Below are 21,498 nucleotides of genomic sequence, written 5' to 3'. Positions count from 1 at the left end.
ATTTTTGGGACTCAGAGGCTCAGTATCTTGCCCAGATGTCACCCACTGAGACGGGGTGGTGTCAGGAGCTGCAAGGCTCTCCAGCTCCCATGCCCAATCCTTCCCCACTGTGCTCTGTGCTGGTTTTCCAGTAAGTTCTAGCTCTGTGACTTCTTCCATAGCAGGTCAGAGACGCAGGGTTTGTCTGCACTTGGAGTGATCAGAGAGGGTTGCTTTAGGGATCTCATCCCCCCCAAGGGCACCCCACATCGCAGGCCCTGGACCAGCCAGAGGCAGCGGCGGTGATAAAGACGCCTCTGGCCTCAGGCTTGGTCCGTGCTGATCGCCCCATGGAGTCCCCAGGGGAGTGTGTTGCGTTTGACCTGTGAAGAGTCAGTGGCGTTCCAAGTGATGGATCACCGCCCTCAGGGACGTGGGCCCTCCGCACACTGCCCTGCATAGGAGCCAGGGTCCGGGAGCGCCCCCATGGCTGAACACTCCCCTCTGGACTGGGGTTTTTCTTGGTCCTGACACTGCCCCCGGATCCTAGAACAGTCCTCCTGCTCATCCCTCAGGAAAGATGACTTGTGGAGGGAATCAAAGCCAGTAACCAGGATTCAAAGGGCAGGCGCATCTGCTTCTACCCCTCTGGTGCAAGGTGCATGCATGGGGCCCAGCGGAGCCGGCCTAGCCCGCAGGGTGGTGCCTGGGCTGAGATGGAGGAGGGTCTCTGTGGCATGGGCTAAGGGTTGTCATCTGGGAGGGGAGCCTAGGAAGGCTGTGGGCTTTGATCGGGGGCTCGAAGCATGAATTATAGGTGAACTTGACCTTGTGAGAGGGCAAAGGTCTGTGCATTCCCTGCCCTGCCCGCCTTAGGGGCACATGTTTTTCCTGGGCTGGAGGTGGGGAGGACGTGCAGACTGAGGCCAGGGACCTGGAGCTGCCCCTCTCCCTTCTCCCGTCTCTGGTCTCCGCAGGCATCTGTCTCTGCAGTCCGTTGACATGGCAACTAGAAGCCTACTCCTCCTGGACTTCTTTCCCGTTCTGCTCTTTGAAGAATTGTTTAAATTAAATCTTCTTGAAAAAAATATCCTGTGTGTCTGTTTTAAAAGATTTTAGTCTTGGGTGCAGAGCATAAAATGCACGTCCCCCCAAGTTCCACGCGCTCAGTGACGGCCTCTTTGACTTTCAGCTTTGGAGTTGAGCGTCATGCTGAGCCAGAGCAGGGCGCCGCGGGGAGCACAGGCGCCGTGACCGGCAGCGGGGTCTCACCTGGGTCCTCTCGGTCAAGCTACAGCAGCTGCCAAACCACCCGAGCCCGGGCAAGCCCCTGACAGGTAAGGTCCGTTGGGTTTTTCACTGGTACACACGATTCCCTCTAGTAGGAGGATCGCCTGTTAAATATTGATAAGGCGAGATCGGTAAGTGCTGGCCGTCGCAGGCTGGGGCGTAACAGTGACTCCTTTATTCTGGGTTTCTGCAGGGAGTTTCTGTACCTGCATCTCCCTGGCCCCTCTCCCCGCCTTCGCTCACTGGGCTGAGGTGGGTGGCCTGAGACCCATCCTCGCTGGGCCTCGTTGGGCTCCGCGGGCCACCCTTCGTGCCCAGTGCGCAAGCCTCCCCCCTCCAGGCCCCCCATGGTGTTCTATCAGGAGGGGTGGGGGTACCGCCTGGGTTGTCCTGAGATGTGCATGTGAGCCCTCAGAGGCTGGCACGGACCGTTCCTCCAGTCTCGGCCGGCGGGGGTGTGGGGATCGTCTCGTGCCCCCTGTGGGTGTCGTAGTGGGGGAACCGAGGCCTGAACAGTCTTCCAGCAAACGCTCTTGCTCGAGCCTTCCCAGGGAGGACGGTGGGTGCGGGAGAGAGTGTCCCTCAGCTCGGGCTGCTGGAGGTCTTACCGCAGCCTGGGCGGCGTGAACAGCGACGTGTGTTTTGGCTCAGAGCTGGAGGTCGGGAGGCTGATGTCAAGGGTGAGCAGAGACGACTCCTCTTCGGAAGGTGGCTTTGGCCTTTCTCTTTGGCACCGAGATGGCTGCCTTCTCCCTGCTCCGAACGTGGCCTTCCTTCTGTGTGTGCCTATGTCCTAATCGCTCTTTCTTAGAAGGACATGAGTCCTCTTGGGTGACAGCCCACCTGTCACCTCATTCGACCCTAATCACCTCTTTGAAGACCTTTCTCCGAATACAGAACGTTCTGTGGCTCTGAGCTTAGGGCCTCCGCGTGGGCACATGTGGATTTGGCCCCTGACCGAGGGGACCCCAGGCTGAGGAACTGGGCTCCATGGCCCTTGGGACAGGGGTGCTGGCCTTCTGTCCAGCTTGCCTACTTCAGGGGCCTCCTTCCGTAGCCCTTGGCTCGCTTGGCTTTCTCTGACCTGTACAGCGCAAAACAGAAGGGTTTCAGTCCTTCGGTTAATTGGGATTATTCCTCACACCTCCCTGGAGCATCAGCCTCATGTTAGGTGGTAAACGACATTTACATGTCCTGTTCCAGGCTCCGAGGGTACAGGCTTGCATTTCTTTCTCTCTCGATAGCTAGCATGGCAACTGAGTTTTTATTCTGGGGTGTGAGGTTTTTTTCGTCCCCTGTGAGCCCTCGCAGAGAAGATGTCCCCCACACGGTTGGGAACAGCTGTGGCTTCTCCTGCTCCTGCCCCCTGTCCGGCTCCCGCTCCCATGACCTCCTCGAGCTTCTCCCACCTTCCTGCAGGACCAGCGCCCTCAGGACACACTGTGTAGGGGAGTGCATGAGATGGGGAGGAAGCAGGTTGTGGCTGGTTACGGCTCTGTCCCTTCGTTGTCGCAGACCCGGGGCACAGGTGCTGGACAGCTGCTGCTTGTCTTGGCCCTGTTTTCACTCTCCTGGGGGGCCAGGTAGTTCCTGAAGCTCCGGGGGGTGGGGGGGGGTCTGATGCTCCCACCTGGAGGTGGGCATCCGCTGGGCCCCTGTGCACCTTCCCTCCTACTCTGTCCTTTAGCCGGGACCTGGGGGTTCTTACATGCGGTGCTGAGCTTCCCTGAGGTCTCTGGCGGGTCGTCACAGTGCGGGACATGCACATCCGGAAGAACCGGGAAGTGCCCCTGGCCTCTCCTGTGCCGACTCCTCGGATTGTCTGACTAGCCTTTACATCGAGTCCTTTCCTTTCCCTGGTGGCATTTGAATGCGGCTTTTCTTCTTCTTCTTCTTTTTTTTTTTAAATTTTATTTATTTATTTGACAGACAGAGATCACAAGTAGGCAGAGAGAGGAGGGGAAGCAGGCTCCCCACTGAGCAGACAGCCTGATGCGGGGCTCTATCCCAGGACAGGATTATGACCCGAGCCGAAGGCAGAGGCTTTAACCCACTGAGCCACCCAGGCGCCCCAAACATGGCTCTTCTTCAAAGCTGTGAGTCCCTGGATGCCGAGAGCCTCGCCAGGGACCTCTTGGCTTGGGCACACAATGAAATCAAGCCTAGTTTCACAGCTGATCCTCCTGTTGGGGGCTTGATATCTAATTCTCCATGGCGCTTAGGCTTGGGGTCCTCCGGCGTGGAAGGCCCGGTGTGGGGCATGACACATCTATCCTCCGGGAGTGGGGAGCTGGGTCTGGGACCGTCCGTCCGCGGGTGGGTGACAAAGTGCCCAGACAGGTCAGTGGGTGTCGTGACTAAGGGGTGGATCCCTGAAGGTTGCTCCGGGGAGGGTATTTCCAAAAACATTTTAGCCGCAAAACCCTTTCTTGGCCTGAACTCTCATGCGATGTCCTCTCCCGCAGGAGGTGTCAGTCCCACTGATGCTTGTGGGGCCTCGGAGCCCCTCGGGTCTGGGGGGATGGCAGACAGTGGATGCGGGTGCCTTCGTGTCTCCCCCGTGGTACTGACAGCTCTCATAATGGGCTTCTCCAGGGATGAGTCCAAGGTAGAAACTCTTAGATTTTTTTAAAGCCAGTTTTTTTTTTTTTTTGATTTGAAGATTTTATTTATTTAGTTGAAAGAGAAAGAGCAGGTGAGCACAAGTAAGGGGTAGACTTCCCTGCTGAGCAGTCTCATGTGGGACTTGATCCCAGGACCCTGAGATGATGACCTGAGCCAAAGGCAGACGCTTCACTGACTGAGCCCCCCAGACACCCCTGAAAGCCAGTTTGTATTATTCCTGGCCTCACACTGCATCCTTAGTCCCGGACAGACGACTTAAAAAAACGCACTTCCCTGGGACACAGAGGTAGCGGGGGGAAGTGTAGGTCAGGTCTGTGCAAGAGGCCATTCTGCTGGGAGGTCTAGTGTGTGTCCTCTGTAAGGGTGCACGGATGGCTCCGTGGCGTCCTCCACGATCCCCTGCATCAGTGTGACCCGAATTAGGCTCTGCTGACTTGAACTTGGCGTGTAACACGTTTGGCGGAAACCATTCGATCAGTTCTGGTTTCCTGACGTTTTCTGCTCATTTGGTAAGTTCCAGAGAGCCCATGTTTGGTACCAGAGGCTGTGCTAGACGAGGTGCTGGGGGCTCTGGGCCCTCGGGCTGGCCACAGCCCTGGCACATGTGGAACGTGTCCTAGAAGCAAGATAATCCCTTAAGAACTCGTTTGTCTTTGATCTGTGAGTTGGAGCCCTGTCCCCGGGGGAGGGGTGGGTTTAGGAAGATGCTGAAACACCACATAAGAGGGTCTGAGAGGGACCATTTAGTGGCCAACAGGGAAATTAAAAAATTACAGGCTGCAGTTTGGGTGGCGACTCTGACCAGGGCACCCAGCGTCTGGATATGGGTGAGCCCGCTGTGGGGATCGTGATCCTGGAGGGACAGGGTTGTGGGCTCTAAGTGACAGTGCTGGAGATCTGTTGGGCCTCAGGGCCGCCCTCCCTCTGTTCTTCCCTGTCACTGCGTCCCAAGAAAGCTGTTTGTTTTGGGGTCGTCATGGGAGACAGGGAAGGTACAGATGGGCTCGCGCTGCCCGATGTCTGTTCTCCCACTCTTGATCCCCCGCAGGTGGGCCCACAGCATGGCCGTCCCTTGGCCCCAGTTTTTGTTGCTTCTGTTGCTCTCATTGGAGAGTTTGTAGGGGTGGTTGACTTGGGTCAGGGCATCACATCCCCAGGCCCTGAGCCTCTGCGGGGCTCCTCTCGGAGGGCGCTCTCGCCTGACAGCAGAGGTGGGCCCGCCCCAGCCTTGTGGCTCCCACGTGGCCCCCTGTGCACCGCAGGCCTCCAACCCTGGGGACGCAGCCAGAGGAGGGCTAGTTTCTGCTGGCTGGTGTGACCTGTTTAGCAAGACTGGGCCCCACGGAGGCTGGAGCCATTCCTCTGCCCAGCGGTGCTGACAGGTCCTTCCTCCCCATTTATAGTATGACTGACTCCCAGACCTTCTCAGGACCGAACTACAAGCGGAGCGACTTCTTTCCGAGGGCAGAGAGTCCCAGTCCTGCTGCAGTTTGAGGCCAGCGTCCCTGCAGAGACCTTGAAGGGACTGGCATGCGTGCTGTGGCGTGTCTTCCTCTCCGGCCTGCTCCATCCTCCTGGCTTCTAGAACCACGGGCTTCCACGCACGCTGCTCTCTTCCTGCACTCTCTTGTTCTTGTTCACTGTGCTTCTGCCGTCCGCTCCGAGCTGGAACCATCCGTGACGTTCTTTTGGCAGACTTGTTGTGTCATCCTGTGGAGTGCCTGTGTTGTTTCATTTCTGCCTCACACAGGGCGCGACCCCCTCTCCCTCGCCGTGCATGCGTTGTGCGGCCCCGGGCCTCTGCCCCCGTCGGCTGCTGGTAGTCCTGGCATCTGGTCACCATGGATGGCCTTGTGGACTGTGTTGGGTCTCGGCACTTGGCTCCCTGATGGAAGGAACCGACAGCTCATGGGCCGTGGCTGGAAGCAAGAAAGAGAGCCCAGGTGCGCCCAGCTTGCAGGTCCCGTGGAGATGCAGCTCTCCAGCTCTCCTCTGTGGCAGGAGAGTCGGTCCTCATCCTCGAGACTTTCTTATGATGGCTGCTCTGAAACCCGTGCTGGTTCCAACCACACTCCTGTCACCGAGGGCATCTGTGGTTGTCTTCTCCTGTTCTGGTCACGGGAGATCCTGTTCTTGGAGTGATGAGTGAACTTCACTTGTACTCTGGGCATCTGGGGTTTAGGGTGAGAGTCAGGATCCTGTTTCATCTCCATGGCAGGTCGTTCCCCGTGGAGGCATTGCTTCTGGTCTCTGTGGGGCCATGTGGCCCCTGCCTGCTGGACCTGGCCACTCACCTGAAGACAGGCTTGTTCAGGGGGACGTCCACACCTTCCCAGAGCACTGCCTCCCCACAGCTGTGTGCAGGGGAAATTCCGCTCCCCACTGGGCCTCCTGGGAGCAGGGTTGGGGAGTGGAGGGTGTACATGCATGGCCTCGTCCCTTGTCGGGGGTCACTCTGCTCCCACCAGACCCTGCTGGCATGAGAGGCGGGGGTGAGGGCAGAGATGCCGACTCAGCCCACCTTTCCCTCCTCGTTCCCTTTATGATGCTAGGGGGGAGTGGAGGCAGAGCTCTCCCGGGGCCCCTCCTGGCTGTACTCCTGTGAGGGATCAGTTGTCTTGTTTCCACTGGGTCACCATGACCCAGATCCCTTCCTGTTTGGCCAGCAGACACTATGCCAGGGGATCTGAGTGGGGGGGTCCCCTGCCAAGTCAAGGGCTGGGTGGGGGCAGTGTGAAAAATGAGCCCCCGCCTGCCCTGCGCGACCGGGGTGGGTGGGCAGGTTCTTCCAGAGCTATTGGGAGGAGTAGGGTGGCTGTTGTGCACAAAGCTGTTGGTTTTGTTAGAACCGTTTTTCTCCCCCCATCCTTTGTATGGGGTGGGGGCAGGCTTTCCGGAAGCGTTTCTTGTGCAGGTCTGTCAGTGGTTTCTGGTTGGAGACTCGTGCCGTGCTCTGTCTGGGAATCTGTGGGAGGTGAAAGGAACCGGGAACTCACCGCCGTGTTCTTCCTCACGTCCTGAGGCTCCCAGGCGGCGGCCCTCTTCTCTGCCCCTCTCCGACCCTGCCTTTGCTCCTTGCTGTGTGGTATCCGTCCTGGCTAGACCCGGGAGTCTGCACTTCAGCTCTCAGAGCATTCTGCCCACGGTCTCTTGTTCACACAGGGTGGTTGAGTTTTTGGAGGTGGGCTGGGGGTTAATGATTTTGCTCCTTACAAGGTTCAATAACAAGACGAAAATGATTGTCAGAATCCTGTCGACACCTGCCAGAAACCCAGGGTTTGTAAAGTGAAGCAGGCGACTTTAAAATCTTTAGCCTGTGTAGCCCCTAACTACATCGAAAGAGTTATGATATCTGATCAGTGACCTGTCTGTTTCATGCTGCACATTTTCCTCTTGGCCGTTACTCTCCAGTGCCGAGCCACACGTGGCCATTTCTTGCTGTTGTTTCTGTCCATTCGGGTTGGGGCAGGATCTGGTTGGCCCTCAGGGAGCCTTGGTGTCCTGATGTTGTCGATGACCTACGCATCTGCAAGACAAGAATTTCTCAGGGAAACTCAGATCACGAAAAAATGCAGAGAATTGACAGGTTTCTGGAACCTTGGGTACTGGAGTACTTACGTCTAAGGTAATGGGCATTATTTCTTGAAGCTCTGGGTTATTGAACAGTGGCAGGGTCACGGTGCATTTGGACAAAGTGCCCTGTGGGGGAAACGCAGTTAATTCAGGACTTCAGGAGTCACAGGGATTTCCACGCAGCAGCCCTGGATTGGGCACCAGCCCCGTGACACCTCTGATGTCCAGGCTAGTGGGAAAGTGTGTTCATCCTTCCATCCCCTCTAGGTCTGAGCTCCTCCTGCCGAGACCTGGGTGTCTGGCTTGGGGCACGGCTGTGGGTCTCCCGGCCGCATGCATCTGGGCTGGGAGAGAGTGGGTGTCGGGCTGCTCAGGGGGACAGTGTTCAAGGCAAGTCAAGGCAGGGGATGAAGCACCGGGAGAACTGTTTCCCCTTCCAGGTTTGGCGCTCTGACGCACGTGGATAGCACGGAGCTCATTCTTGTGGCTCAGTCTGGTCTGTGGTGTCTGGGCAAACCACTGGGGGATGCTCTGAGGCGACCCTTACCCTAGTCACCCTGCCTTATCCACAGTTGTGGATGCTTCTGCTGAACAGGATCGCCCTGAGTGGAGACCTTCATGTGTGCACCTGCTGGAATAGAAAAGAGTCAGTGAGGAAACATGGGGGTTTGGTTGGGGGTTGGTCTTTGGTCCTGATCCAATGACGGAGGCTCATTGAGCTCTTCCAATAGCTCTGTCCATGAGTGCTAAGAGTGGTATTGCCACGACGGTGCTTATGGCCATCTTAGAAATTCTGCCTTGACATCCGTCGGGGAGCCCAGCTCCCGAGGTAGCAGAGGGCGTCCCTGTGGGTGCCCTCCCCAGGCAGAGCTGCCGTGGGGCTCCTGGATGCGATCTGAGGGCCACACCTTTCACCTGTCTTCAAGAGAGATTTCCGTTCTTCTTTCTTGGGGTGGGGAAGCCTGGTGACGCAGTTCCTGAGGGGGTTGCCGGGCCGGCGGGCTGCCGCAGAGCACTCCGAGGTAAAGGAGGATTCATTTTTCTCTGAGTCACAGTCGCAGTTAGAGAGGGTGGAGGCCTGTAATGATGGTAATAGCGCGCAGCGAGCCCACAGGGACTGGGCGGCTCTGTGTCCGCGCTCCATGCTTCCGAGCTGGCAGGAGCAGCAGGCCTTGGTCCCGGGGACGGGACGGCGGACAGAGACGAGGGTGGCGTTCCAGAGCTGCGCCTTCTTTGTCCTGCTGTGTCCACGGGTGGCCTGATGCCTGCAGATGGCTCATCGGGACATCCTTGCTGCCGCGGCTCCTGCTGTGTGGAGGACCAGTGGGGGGACGTTTTGCTCTCAGAATGGCAGATCCTGCTGATTGCAGACTTCAGAGGAGAAACTCTTGGTGGTTATTTATCGCGACCCCGGTAGCGTGGGACTAGTGTGGCCCGTGTAGACACAAACCTATTTCTTTTTTCAGCGCAACAATTGTAAAATTCCATTTTACCATTAGACATTCAAGAATGTTGACCGTTCATGACGTTCATGACGAACAAAAAGCCAAGTCTCATGTGAAGGAGGTTATTACGTGTGGAGACCTCCGGGACGTTGGAGTTGGGAGAATTTTTAGCGTCACCTAGGTGGCAGAGAACCGTTTTGACCTTTTTTAGGTGAGGAAGCAAGAGTTTGTAAAAAAATATGTGTTTCGATGTGGCACGTCTTCCTGCAGTTGGAGTTAGGACTTCCCGTGATGGTTTTTTTTTTTTTTTTAAGATTTTATTTATTTATTTGACAGAGAGAGATCACAAGTAGACAGAGAGGCAGGCAGAGAGAGAGAGGGAAGCAGGCTCCCTGCTGAGCAGAGAGCCCCATGCAGGATTCGATCCCAGGACCCTGAGATCATGACCTGAGCCGAAGGCAGCGGCTTAACCACTGAGCCACCCAGGTGCCCCCCCGTGATGGTTTTGAAAGAGGCGCCTTCATCACTATTTCTCTTTTGGGGGGTGGGGGTGGGTCTTGTCTTGTCCATGAGACCAGAGCTGTTCTCGCTCAGAGTCTGTGGGGCCAGAACAGACATCCTTCTGTTTTCACCTGGGCCGGCCTCCGTCCTCATAGGGCTCTGGTCCCAAGGTCCCCGTCCCGGCCACGACAGTCAGTGTGCGTGTTGCCTAAAGCCAGAATGTTGAAGGTTGGAGTGCATAGGCCAGTGAGGGTCATGACCTCACCCCATGACTGGCCAGCTGTGCCCTTAACTTAGATGGCCCCATCTCACCCCCAGCCAGGAGGTGATGAGGGACCCTGGGCCTTCTCCAGGCCACACAGTGGTGGGCGCTGGGCTCATACGTGGCCTGGGCTCTGCTCCACATGGCTCCTGCTCTTAAGAAGGACGCAAGAGTCAGAGCAGAAGGCTGGCGCTTGGTCCCACCTTCCTTTCCGATTCACAGAAGCAGGAAGGACTCGTAGTAAAACAGGTGGGTTTTACAGGAAGCCGGATGGTCTTACTTTCCTCCAGCGCTCCTCCGATCCTTTGATCTAGCAGCACGGCTCTCTGGAGCAGACGAGGGATGGAGCTCCGTGTTTGGCGCCCGCCGTCCGCTTCCGTCAGCGTCTGAGGGAAGGCCGCCGGGTGTCCGCAGTTCCTGCGGCTCGATCGTGGTGTTCGTGTGACCAACCGTGTGTGCGTGCCTCTCTTCTTTGGAACCCAGGTCGTAGAATATGAGAAGAGACACTGCCTCGGGGCACCTGGAGGGTTAGTCGGTTGTGTTTCCACTCTTGGCTTTGGCTCAGGTCAGGATCTTAAGTGGTGGGATCGAGCCCCGCGTGCGGCTTGTGCTGGGCGTGGCGTCTGCTGGAGACCGGCTTTGCCCTCTGCTCCCCTGCTTCTTCTGTCTCTAAAAAAAGAAGAGAAGAGACGCAGCTTCGCAATGTGGTTTGTGCTTCCACAGAGGGCCCAACGTGCGTCCCTCGGTGTCCTACTGAGGACAGAATGTTGGGATTATTCATCGGGAAAGCCCGTTTTTCGGTTAAAGCTAATGGATTGAAAGTGAACGTATTTGGGTTGTTTTGGAATGTTATCGGAACCTCCTGTCGCTGAACTCAATCTGAGAGATCCAGACCCAGAACCTGGGGGCTCAGTCAGTTGAGCATCTGACTCTGGATCTCATTATTCAGCTCAGGTCTTGATCTCAGGGTCCTGGGATCCAGCCCCTCATCAGGCTCCATGCTGGACATGCAGCATGGTAAAAAAATTAATTAATTAAAAAAATTTAAAAATAAGATATCCAAATCTGAGGCTTGTGCATACCTACTAACTGACCGAGCCCCAGCCTTGGCAGAGGGACACGCAGTGGCCCTGTGATCGTCTCTTCTTGTCAGCCCCCCGTCTGATAATCACTGTTGGTGAAACCTGTAATTACGGACTGTCTTCTTGCGTGAACGGATGCTGGGCCATTCCCTCCAGGAGGGTTCAGCTTCATGTGTGGGGGGTAGGCTTCCCAGGCGACTTGTCCTGGGCTTGGTGGGTTGGCATGCTGCGCACTCCAGGGGCTAACACAGCTCAGAAATGGGTGTTTCATCTTTGGGTCACCGGGGCAGAGCTGTGACTGGACTGATCTCTGGCCAGCACGACCTCTCCTGAGCACAAGCCGAGAAGGGTTTCATGGGTCAGAGCTCTCTGCGAGCTGTGAATGGGTGACATGCTCAATTAACACATCAGAAGTAAGAGTGGTTATCTGTCCTGATCATCCAGGTGGTGGACAGCGAGAGAGTGAGGGAGCATGTGTGCGTGGGGTCCCACACTTGCCGTGGCTGTGAAGTTTCAGAACAAAGCTGACATTTACGCTGCTTGGAGCTGTCAGAAACCTCTAAACCCGGGACACATGCCTCGCTTTCCCAGCCGTGTGGGGGATGCCGTTACATGCAAGATTCAGGACCCTTCTCTGACATGTGCTTTTGCAGGATTTGAGCTATGCCTCGTAGAGCGAGCAGAAGCAAGTCTCGCTCTGCTGACCTGTAGTCCCTATGCGTCTGATGTCGTGAGAGCCCAAGAAACGGGTTTACTTTGCTGAATTCACCAGTGACCCTGGGAAAGCTCTGGAAGGCAGTGCAGCCTTAATGCTTTCAAGATGTGAAACCTAGTGACCCTAATCACTTGTTTTTTGGATATGTAATTCCTGCACTTGGCACGAAACATAACAGCTCCAGAGGGCCTTCTGCGAGCTCCAGAGGGCCCCCAAGTGTCCTGGTCATCACTCACCAGTGGTTTGCAGTCAAGAGGGACTCCGCAGGGAAGCAGCCAGTATGCAGTCCAGCTGGGTTACTACTGCTGCTGGGGGGCTCCTGAGGGGGAGCCTGGGGGTTGGAGACCCCACACCCCCTTCTCCAAAGCCCCAGAGACTGGGGTTCAGCAGCTCCAGGTCTGGACTTGAGGGCCGATTGGGAAGGGAGGAAGCGGCAGGCCTTTGGCAGGCTGCAAATTCTCAAGCTTTCTCTAGCTGAACATCCCCCGTCTGTGATGTGAGTTTCAGCGTACGGACAAGCCCTGTACTTTGAGGTGCTGATCTGTAGGACTTGGATTTGTATCTGTTGTACAAGGTGTTTACATCTAAGCACGGTTTTACAGACCTTCCTTCATTTTTCTGATTAAGTTTGAATCCCTTTCCCAACGGTTAGAGGACCGGGTCTGCAGGTAGCAGAGTCAAACCCGAGGGCTTTCAGTGGTGCTAATGGCCTCGTGTGCCCGTGAAGGACGGGCTGCTGGGTGGTAGGTGAGGGATGTGGTGGGCAATGTGGGTGCCGTCACGGTGATCTTTCCCTTTTTCACTTAAGTGAGTCAATCTCTCATTTTTCTTTTCCTGTTATGTGTGGATGTGCAGAGAGCAGTCCCTTAGAAGGCACCCACAAGCATTCAGTAATTGGTGATAATTCATACATCTCAACTGTCAAGGGTTATTCTAAGTAACGACACCAGTAGCGAAAACAAAACGTTAATGAGTTAAAGGAAATACACACACAAACACGCATATATATGTGTATATATATATATATATATATGTGTATATATATATATATATCAGGAAAAGTAAGTTCTTTAAAAAGGACCCCAAATTTAGGCCTGTGTGTAAATCCGCATACGTTTAATAAGTGTTTTACATAAGTGTATTTAATTTAATAAGTGATTTACATAAGTGTAAATCCACATTAAGTTTAAGATTACAGTGGTTTTCCTTCTCCCCCTGGGGTCTCCTGGTCACACAAGGTGGGATGCCCTCCTCTGCGAGAGCTCCCGATCCTTCCTTTCTCTGACTCCTAGGCCGGCTACCTGTGCTGATTCTACGGGCGTTCCCTGTTTGCGAGGTCCTGCATTCCCTGGGTGACCCTGGCCATGGTAAAGCCTGTGTCCTCATCTGGGAAGTGGGGACGGTCCCCTCCATCCTTCTGGGAAGGATGGGCCGGGGAAGGCGGGGTGCAGCATTCTCCTGGACCCCCTTCGCCTCTGTTTGCATGACCCGAGGCCAGTGTGGTTGTCCCTGGCAATGCGTTCGCGATGGAGATCGGGAGGCTGCTCTGCCTGTATGCAGTCTGGCTGTTCTCCGTGGGCACCCTCGCTCTTCTCTCACTCGGTGGTTTCTCAACTACCTCCAGTGCTGGGCCCCTCGAGTCCTTTGGGTCATTCCCTCTAGGAGCCTTCGGGGGCTGGCTTAGCCACCCTGTCCTGCCCTTCGCACAGGACTGCACACATGCGTGTTAACAGACCCCACTGCCCGCGGGTGGAGGCAGCTGGAAATTGAAGACCAGCGTCCAGCCTTGGCCTCTCCTAGCTTGCACGGACCAGATCCCGTTCCCAGGGCCTCGCATCCTAGCTCAGGACTCGGGCCCTGGATGTGGGCAGAGCACAGCCCCAGGACTGACCCTGACCACATACTTGGCCGGCGTGGGTGACCCAAGGCAAGTGACTTCTGCTCAGCCTCCTGGCCTGTCTGGTGGGACTCACGATCGAGTCTCCATGTGGACCGTGTGAGGGCACGATGCCCCCCACCAATAACGTAAGTGAGGAGTGTGGCCATCACCAAGTTTTTATTTAAAGAATTTCGCTGGTTTTCTGTCCAGAGGCTGACCAAAGCACTTAGGGGTAAGGAACTGTGGCTATGTGAATAGAATATTCCAAAGAGGTCTCTAACAAGAGACACAGAGTATAAAGTCAAAGGTCATGCTTCTCCGTAGGGTCAAATGCAGACCCTTGTCCCTGAAGCCCTGAAGTTTGACGTGCTGAGGTCAGTCTCTGCTGTAGGTGGGTGAGGGTGGCTCTTTGGCCTGCCTCCCTTCCCCCTCCACCCACCTGTCTTCTAGAAGGGATTCTTTCTATTGTGTAGGAAAAAGTAATCGATTTTTGAAAGGCCGGAAGTGGACCAGGTGCGGCTTCCCTCTGGGAATCTGGCCCTTAGGATTCCGGTGGCATTTGGAGGAGCTGATTATGTTGCTTACTTCATCCCGTTGTGGTGGGCTCCCCTCCCCATGTCCAGAAAGTGAGATGTGACTCTTCAAAGCCTTATTGCAATTCTCTCCCAATTGTCCCGCCTTGGCAAACATCATAAAAAGGGATTACTCAAGTAAAGAAAGGAGACGAGAGCTGTGGTTCTCAATGTTGGGAATACTGCGGAGCTTAAAACAATGCCCGCATCCCCAAGGTTTTACTTTAGCTGCTCTGGGGTGCAGCTCAGGCCCCCGGGGTGCCCCATGGTTGGTGCTAGGCCACAGACACAAGGGCCCCACTTTCTGATTTAATGGGTCCACATCCAGGCCAGAGCATGTGCGTGTGTGCGTGTTCCCAGGTGGTGCCTGTGCTGTGTGTTCATCTGTCCAGGGACCCTAATTTGAAAACCATGGGACTGTGGGGTTCTAGTTAAGAGTGTGGACTTCTGGACTGAACTCCGTCACATCCTTGGTCACCTCTGTCTCCTTCCCGTCACTGGCCCCAGGACCTTGAGCCCTGCGCTTCATTTGGCTCTTGTCAATAGCAGGAATGATTCTGGTGTGAGGGCGTGCGCGTGTGTTTGCACACGTACTCACACATCTGCCTTGTCTACACAAGCACTTGGGAACCATCTTTTTTTTTTTTTTTTTCACGGTCTTGACAAACTGAAATAATCTATAGTAAGAACCTCCAAGTCCATGGCTTTATTTACCTGTAGGGACGAAGGTGGAAGGAGTGTGGGTTTCAGTCTGTTTTACCTGTAGTGTTTTCTGTGAGAAGAGTGTTTCTTATTTTTTTTTTAAGAATTTTATTTATTTCTTTGAGAGAGGAAGAGAGCAAGAGCAGGGAGGAAGGGCTGGTGGAGGGAGAAGCAGACCCCCTGCTGAGCAGGGAGCCCAGTGCGGGACTCAATCCCAGGACCTCAGGGTCATGGGTCAGATGTTTAGCTGACTGAGCCGCCCAGGTGTCCCTATAAGGGTGTTTTTTGAATATTATTTTGATTTTGGTATATATTTATAATAAAATTTCTAATTCTATTGAAGTCTCCAAATTTATTTCATCTAGAAAGTTACCATATGATTGAAAACTACTGCATCCCTTTCCTTTGTTTTCAGTGTGAGTTTCTTGTCGACGTGTAAGGTCCCTTCATTTGCTGTAAGACCCCTGCATATAGACGTCGTGTTCTGCAGAGGGTGAAGCCCGAGCCTTGTGGCTGATTGTTAACCACACTGGGGGCCGCGTGCTCTGCTGTTCTCGGGGGCACGAGCATCTCGCTGGCCCTGCGCTTTGCCGGGCCAGTCCCCGTGCTTGTCACCACACTAGACTTTTGTCCTGTTCTTGGGTCTCTGCCTGCTCTGTCTCTGTCCATCCCTTCCTGACTCTCTTTTTAAACCATTTCTATTTCACGTACTTTGAGTGTTTTTTTTTTTTTTAATAGTGGAATAGTTCTGATTTTTATTTTGAAAAGAAGGGAATCAGATAGTTGACGTTGATTGCTACGCGTCATCCGTCTTCGGAATAAATTGTTTCTTTTTGGATGCTGTCTTCATTGCTCGGTTTCTGTTTTCCCTTTGATGTTTGAAGTATTGTGAGTTTCTTTTTATGCGTTTATTATGATTTAGATTGCGAATAGTCTGTTTTCAATTCCGCAAGTAACTGTCTTAATATGTCACCAACATTGGTCCCTTACGTTGTTCCTGGTAAATAGCAGGGCCTCTGGCTTTTATGGAAGGGAGTGCTTTCTTCGTAAAAAGTCCTACAGTGACTTAAGATTGGCAGCTTCTCTTTGTGATTTTATTTTTAAATTAAATGTTATTGTTTAACTCTGCACACACAGTGATGGTGGTTAGTCCCGTCAGCGTGCAGACCTTCTGGAGTCCCCACTGTGTGCCGTCCTGGGGGCGGCAGGGAGCAAGACCATGTCCTTGAACAAGAAGGCATTTACCAACTAACAAGTGGGATAGAATTGAGGTCAGGTGCCAGCCGTGACCATGGAGCCTGGTGGTGGGACAATGAGCCCTTCACTGCCTGTGCTGGGTGTCATCTGAGTGTCCTGAGAGGTGGCCGTGAGCAGAAAGTGGGAAACGGACATGCTGGAGAGGACATAGTAAATTCCCTAAGGAGGCGTACCCGATTTTCCCAGCAGTACTAAATGCACATTTTGGATTTGTGGCCGAGTCCAAATGGAGAGAGCCCTTCTTGTGTGGTCGGTGACTTCAGGGGTGCTGGAGATGGCTAGGTAAGCAGAGGAGTTGTGTTTTTCTCAGAGTCGGTCAGAGGAGGTGACACGTGAGGGAGCTTGGGTGTTTGCTGGGGAGTGGTTGTCGCAGACTGCTGCCAGAGACCAGCCAGGAAAGGGGTGTGGGTGCGGGGAGGTGGGGACAGGGTGGCAGGTCCAGTGGGCCTCACCCTTCATCCTGGAGCGCGGGTGTGCAGGAGAAGCCCGTGTGCTCGCAGGTCCTAACTACCAACCCGAGCCTGACTCTGTTTTCAGATGGTGGGTTGCAGCCCATCATCGCACCAAGCATTAGCTTAGTCAGTCACACACAGCGTGTTCGGGAAGGAGGACAGATCAGAAGAGGAAGCATCGGTGTGGATTGTCTGGATCCTGAGCACAGGGCCAAGTGTGAGTCTCAGGCGAGTCACGAGATGCGAGGGTCCTTCAGCGGACCGTCGGCATCCTAGTTGATTTCCTAGCATAGGGGGTCATCCTGGTGGGAGGGGTGCTGGGCCATTGAAATCTACCAAGAGCCTACTCCGCGGTTGGTTGTGATGTGAAAGGCATATGCATGCCAGCCTTCCGAGTCTCAGGAACGCCTGAAAAAGCTTTATTTGGTGCAATGTTTTCAAATTTTAAGACAGTTGTATCATTTAATGTAGTAGAAATGGCCCTTAAAATGGAAAAACAAACATGAAACAGAAAGAACAAAGGCATTGTTGAAGTTCAGCTGCTGGACCCACAAGTGTAAATATTGACGTTGTTGAGAAAAAATGTTGACTCTAGAATCAGCTAACTTTTGGCTTTACTTGAACTATTTGTCCGAAATGTAGTCTAATAAGGAAGAAAGTTCAAGCTTCATGGTGAAGATTATTTAAATTTTCATCATAAGTTCAAAACTCCATTAAAAGGGACAGACCCCCAGGGTCCCTGGGTGGCTCAGTCGGCTGGGTGACCGACTCTTGATTTCGGCATAGATCATGATCTCAGGGTCATGAGATCGAGCCCTGCGTTGGGCTCCATGCTCAGTGGGGAGTCCATTCCCCTCCCTCTCTTTCTCTCCCTTCCTTTCTCCCTCTACATCTGCTCCTACCCCTGCTCTCCCCCTAAAAATGAATAAAAGCATTAAAAAAAGGGGGGGCAGATGCCAATACATTATTTATAATAGCACTCTGGCCTCTGGCAGTGGACAAAATTCATAATCAAAAGACACATGAAACCAACACAGCGTGATGACCTTATCCATAAGCCCCTTTCATCAAAGGAAGAGAAAGACAGCAGTCGTTGGTACAGTTTCTGAGTCAGTCTACAACTGTTCGTGAGGATGCCTTTTATTGTTGTAGGTATGAAGTTGCAGTATCTGCCTGCCTGTCGGGCCCTTCCTCCCGCTGTGGAGCACATCATTTTGGTAAATCAGCTGATGATTTGAATATGGGACTCTTTTAAAGGGGCATAGGATACCACCCCTGCACTGCTGTAGGGCATTTCAAAGTGTGGGGTTTTTGTTCTGTTTTGTTTTGTTTTGGGGGAGGGTTTTTGTTCAGGAGCAGGATGGGGGTTTGAGTCTCCACCAGAGCACAGATCGTGACCGTGGTCTTTGTCTTTGTCAGGGGTATGGCAGGGTGGATTTACGGAGGGCTTGCCCTTGCCATGGGGGTTCTGCTTTACCAGCCGGGTAAACCCCACTTGGGTTACGCAGAGTCATACAACTGAGAGGGCATGACTGCTCAAGAGAAACCAAAATGGATAAGCTGTGAACAATCTCCAAGTGGTAGAACTAGTGTGACTGGGAACGTGGTGGCATTTAAAAAAGAAAAAAAAAAGTTTGTATAAAAGTCAGTTTGCAGTCATTGTTTTATCCATCTTTGTTTTAGCATCCTAAGAAATTCTGCTGAATCTCATGGTTGTATTAAAAAATATTTAGTGGGGTTGGGGGTGGGGGTGTGCCTGGTGGCTTTGTCAGTTGAATGTCTGACTCTTGATTTAGGCTCAGGTCAGGATCTGTGTTGTAAGATCCAGCCCTCACTGGTCTCTGTGCTCAGTGGGGAGTCTGCTTGAGACGCTCTCTCTCTCCCTTTGCCCCTCCCCCCGTCCAATTTTTAAAAATTGAATGGAAATTGTTAATTGTATTAAAGGAAGCTTATCGAATAGCCAACTTTTCTGATATTTAAAAACTGGGGATAAAATATATGAAACCTAAAATTTACTACTTTAGCCATTTGTTAAGTGTGTTATTCAGTTGACTTAAGTACATTCACAGTTTTGTGTAACCATCGTGGCTATCTATCTCCAGAACTTTGTCCTCATCCCAAACAGAAGCTCTGTATCCACTGAACACACTTCCCTTCTCCGCAGCCCACTTCTCCCTCTTGTTTCTGTACTAGGTGCCTCATATAAGGGAGGTCCTACAATGTTTGTGCTTTGGCAACCGACTTACTTCATTTGGCATTATGTCTTCAAGGTTCATCCATTTTGTAGCGTGCATCGAAAATGACGTCCCTTTTCAAGGCTGAATGATGTTCCTTCGCATGGATAGGCTACATGTTGCATGTTCATTCATCTGTTGATGGACACTTAGGTCGTTGACGCACTTTGGCTATTGTACACAGTGCCACTGTGAACATGGGTGTACCAAGCATTTGTTTGAGTCCTTGCTCCCACTTCTTTTGGGGTATATACTTAGAAATGGGATTTCTGGAACTTATGTTCATTCCGTTCGATTTTTTGAGGATTTTTGTACCATTTTCCATAGAGGACACACCATTTTATATTCCCATCAGTGAGGCGGAAGGGTTTCAGTTTCTCCATATCCCCACCAACACTTGTGATTTTGTGTGGCATCTCATGGTGGTTTGATTTGTGTTTCCCTAATGACTAGTGATGTGGAGCATCTTTTCATGGGTTTATTGGTTGTTTATTTGTTTACCTTGAGAAAGGTAAACATTTTTGAAATTGGTGGTCTGTTTTCTTATTGTTGACTTGTAGGTGTTCTTTATATATTCTGGATATTAATCCCGTATCAAATAAGTGGTTTGCAACTCTTTTGTCCTTCTCTGGGGTTTTTTTCACTCCCTCGATCGTGTCCTCTGCACAAATATTTTTAATTTGGATGAAGTCCAGTTTGTCTCTTATTGTTGTCTGTGCCTTTGTTGTCTTTTCCTGGAAGTCATTGTCAAATCCAACATCATGGGAACTTTTCCATAGGTTCATTAAGGAATCTAATTAGTTGATTAGTGTGAGTCAAAAGTTCAACCTCATCATTTTGAACGTGGCTATCCAATTTTCCCAAAATCATTTATTGAAAAGACTGTACTTTCCCCATTGAATGGTCCTGGCACCTTTGTTGAAAATCAGCCAGCCATTATATATGATGGTTTGTTTCTGTGCCCTCTATTCAAGTCCATTAGTCTGTATGGCTGTCCTTCTTACATTTCCTGCTGTCCTTACACCGTGGCTCGTAGTAGGTTTTGAAATCAGGAAATGTGAGTCCTCAAATCTTGTTCTGCTTTTTCAAGAGTTTTTTTGGCCATTTGGGGTCCTGTGAGAATCTATATAGATTTTAGAAGGTTTTATTGGCGTCTGCATTAATGCTGGAGGGAATTTGTGAGGGACTATGTTGAATCTCTAGATTGCTTTGGGTATTATCATCATCTGAACAATATTAGATGTTCCAAACCACAAACACAGGATACTTATCTTATTTATATCTTCTTTATATTCCTACAGCAACATCTGTAGTTTTTCGTGTACGAATCTTTTGCTTCCTTAGTTGAAGATATTCCTGGTTGTGATTCTTGATGCTGTTTTGAATGGAGTTTTCTTAATCTCCTTTTTAGACATCTTGTTAGAGTGTGGAAATTCAAGAGATTTTAGTGTGTTGATCTTCTGCCTGCAACTTTAATGCATTTATTAGCTTGGGATCAAGTGTGTGTCTTAGTAATCTTTAGAGTTTTCTGTACATAAGATCATGTCATCTGTGAACAGAGAGCGTGTTAGTTGCTTTCCAGTTTGATGTCTTTTATTTCTTTTTCTTGCTCTGTTACTCTAGCTAGAACTTCAAATGCAATGTTGAGTAGGAGAGGTAAAAGCTGGCATCCTTGCCTTGTTTCTGGTCTTGGGGAAGAGCTTTCCATCTTTCACGATTAAATATGATGTTAGCTTTAGTTTTGAGACATTTTAGGAGAGACCGGAGTTACTCTGATCTTCTTAGTGTATCTAACTGTAGTTTTCCTGTTTCAAAGGGACTACTCAGCAGGGCTTATTGGATATGTATTTTTCTGCTGAGAAGCAATCTCACTTGAAATACTTTCAAAGGTCATATTAAGGTAATAAAATGAGCATGTTTCTGTGATATTTTTGATACTCCAACACCCATTAAATTTGAACCTTCAGGGGGAAAGTAGTGTGTTTCCCTGTGTCAAACACATCCCAGAGTTCCAGAGGCATACGAGGCAGGGCAAGCAGCAGGCACAGAGTGAGCTGGAAGGAGTGTGGGAAGCAGTGGCAGAAGGAGGTGTGGGGTAACATGTTAATATGGGTGCAGAGAGGGTCCTTAAATGGCCCGGAAGGCCCATTCTCTGTGGCAAGAAGGGGGAGCCAGGAGGATGGGAGCCCCTCCCCCAGGCCTGCTGGGATATGGGTGAAGGGGGAAAAACAGCATCCCAGGAAAGTGAGGCTGCAGGCTGAAGAGGTAGGAGGACGTGTTTACAGAAGGGCCCAGGGTTGGGAAGCTATCCACGTAGAGCCATCAGACCCTCGAGGGCTTTGGGGAGGCCCACAGGAGACACCACAGCATGGTCCTGGCAGCCAGCTGTGGTCAGTTGGTGTGTGTATGTCAGAGTTCTCCAGAGAAACCGAACATGTATGGGTCTGTATGGAAACTTACCTTAAGGAATTGACTCTTTGACTGTAGGGGCTGATAGGTCTGGAGTCCATGGGGCTGGCTGGCAGTTCGGGAACTCAGGCAGGAGTTTGCTACAGTCTTGAGGTCAGATCCCTTCTCAGGGTGACCTCAGTCTTTGCTCTTATGCCTTCAACACATTGCACAAGGCCCACACCCATTATGGAGGGTTTCCCTTTACTCAAGTCCGTGATTGCAGATGTTAACTGCGCCTACAGAGCACTTTTATTTATTTATTTATTTATTTATCTATCTATTTATGGTTTATTGATTGATTTTAGAGGGAGAGAGAGAGCGTGTGAGCGTGTATGCATAGCGGGGATGGGCAGAGGGAGAGGGAGTCTCAAGCAGATTCTGTGCTCAACGTGGAGCCCAATGTGGGGTTCGATCTTACCACCTTGAGATCGGGACCGGAGCCGAAACCACGAGTCATGCGCTTAACTGACTGTGCCTTC

At 52.1% G+C, this 21,498-nt stretch overlaps 1 protein-coding gene across 5 annotated transcripts in view; it reads left to right on the top strand.

Moving 5' to 3' along the window:
- Positions 1-21,498, top strand: part of GRB10 (growth factor receptor bound protein 10) — a 174,734-nt gene that overhangs the window by 30,784 nt on the left and 122,452 nt on the right. For all 5 annotated transcript variants that reach the window (XR_006820515.1, XM_046020843.1, XM_046020840.1 and 2 more), the window contains one exon: positions 1,172-1,316. The gene's annotated coding sequence lies outside the window, so the exon portion shown is untranslated. The remainder of the gene's footprint in view (positions 1-1,171; positions 1,317-21,498) is intronic.

Source organism: Meles meles, chromosome 10, assembly GCF_922984935.1.
Source record: "Meles meles chromosome 10, mMelMel3.1 paternal haplotype, whole genome shotgun sequence".
Classification (NCBI taxonomy): domain Eukaryota; kingdom Metazoa; phylum Chordata; class Mammalia; order Carnivora; family Mustelidae; genus Meles; species Meles meles.
Note: the sequence above shows the minus strand (reverse complement) of the source record. Positions and strands in the feature narration are given on the sequence as shown.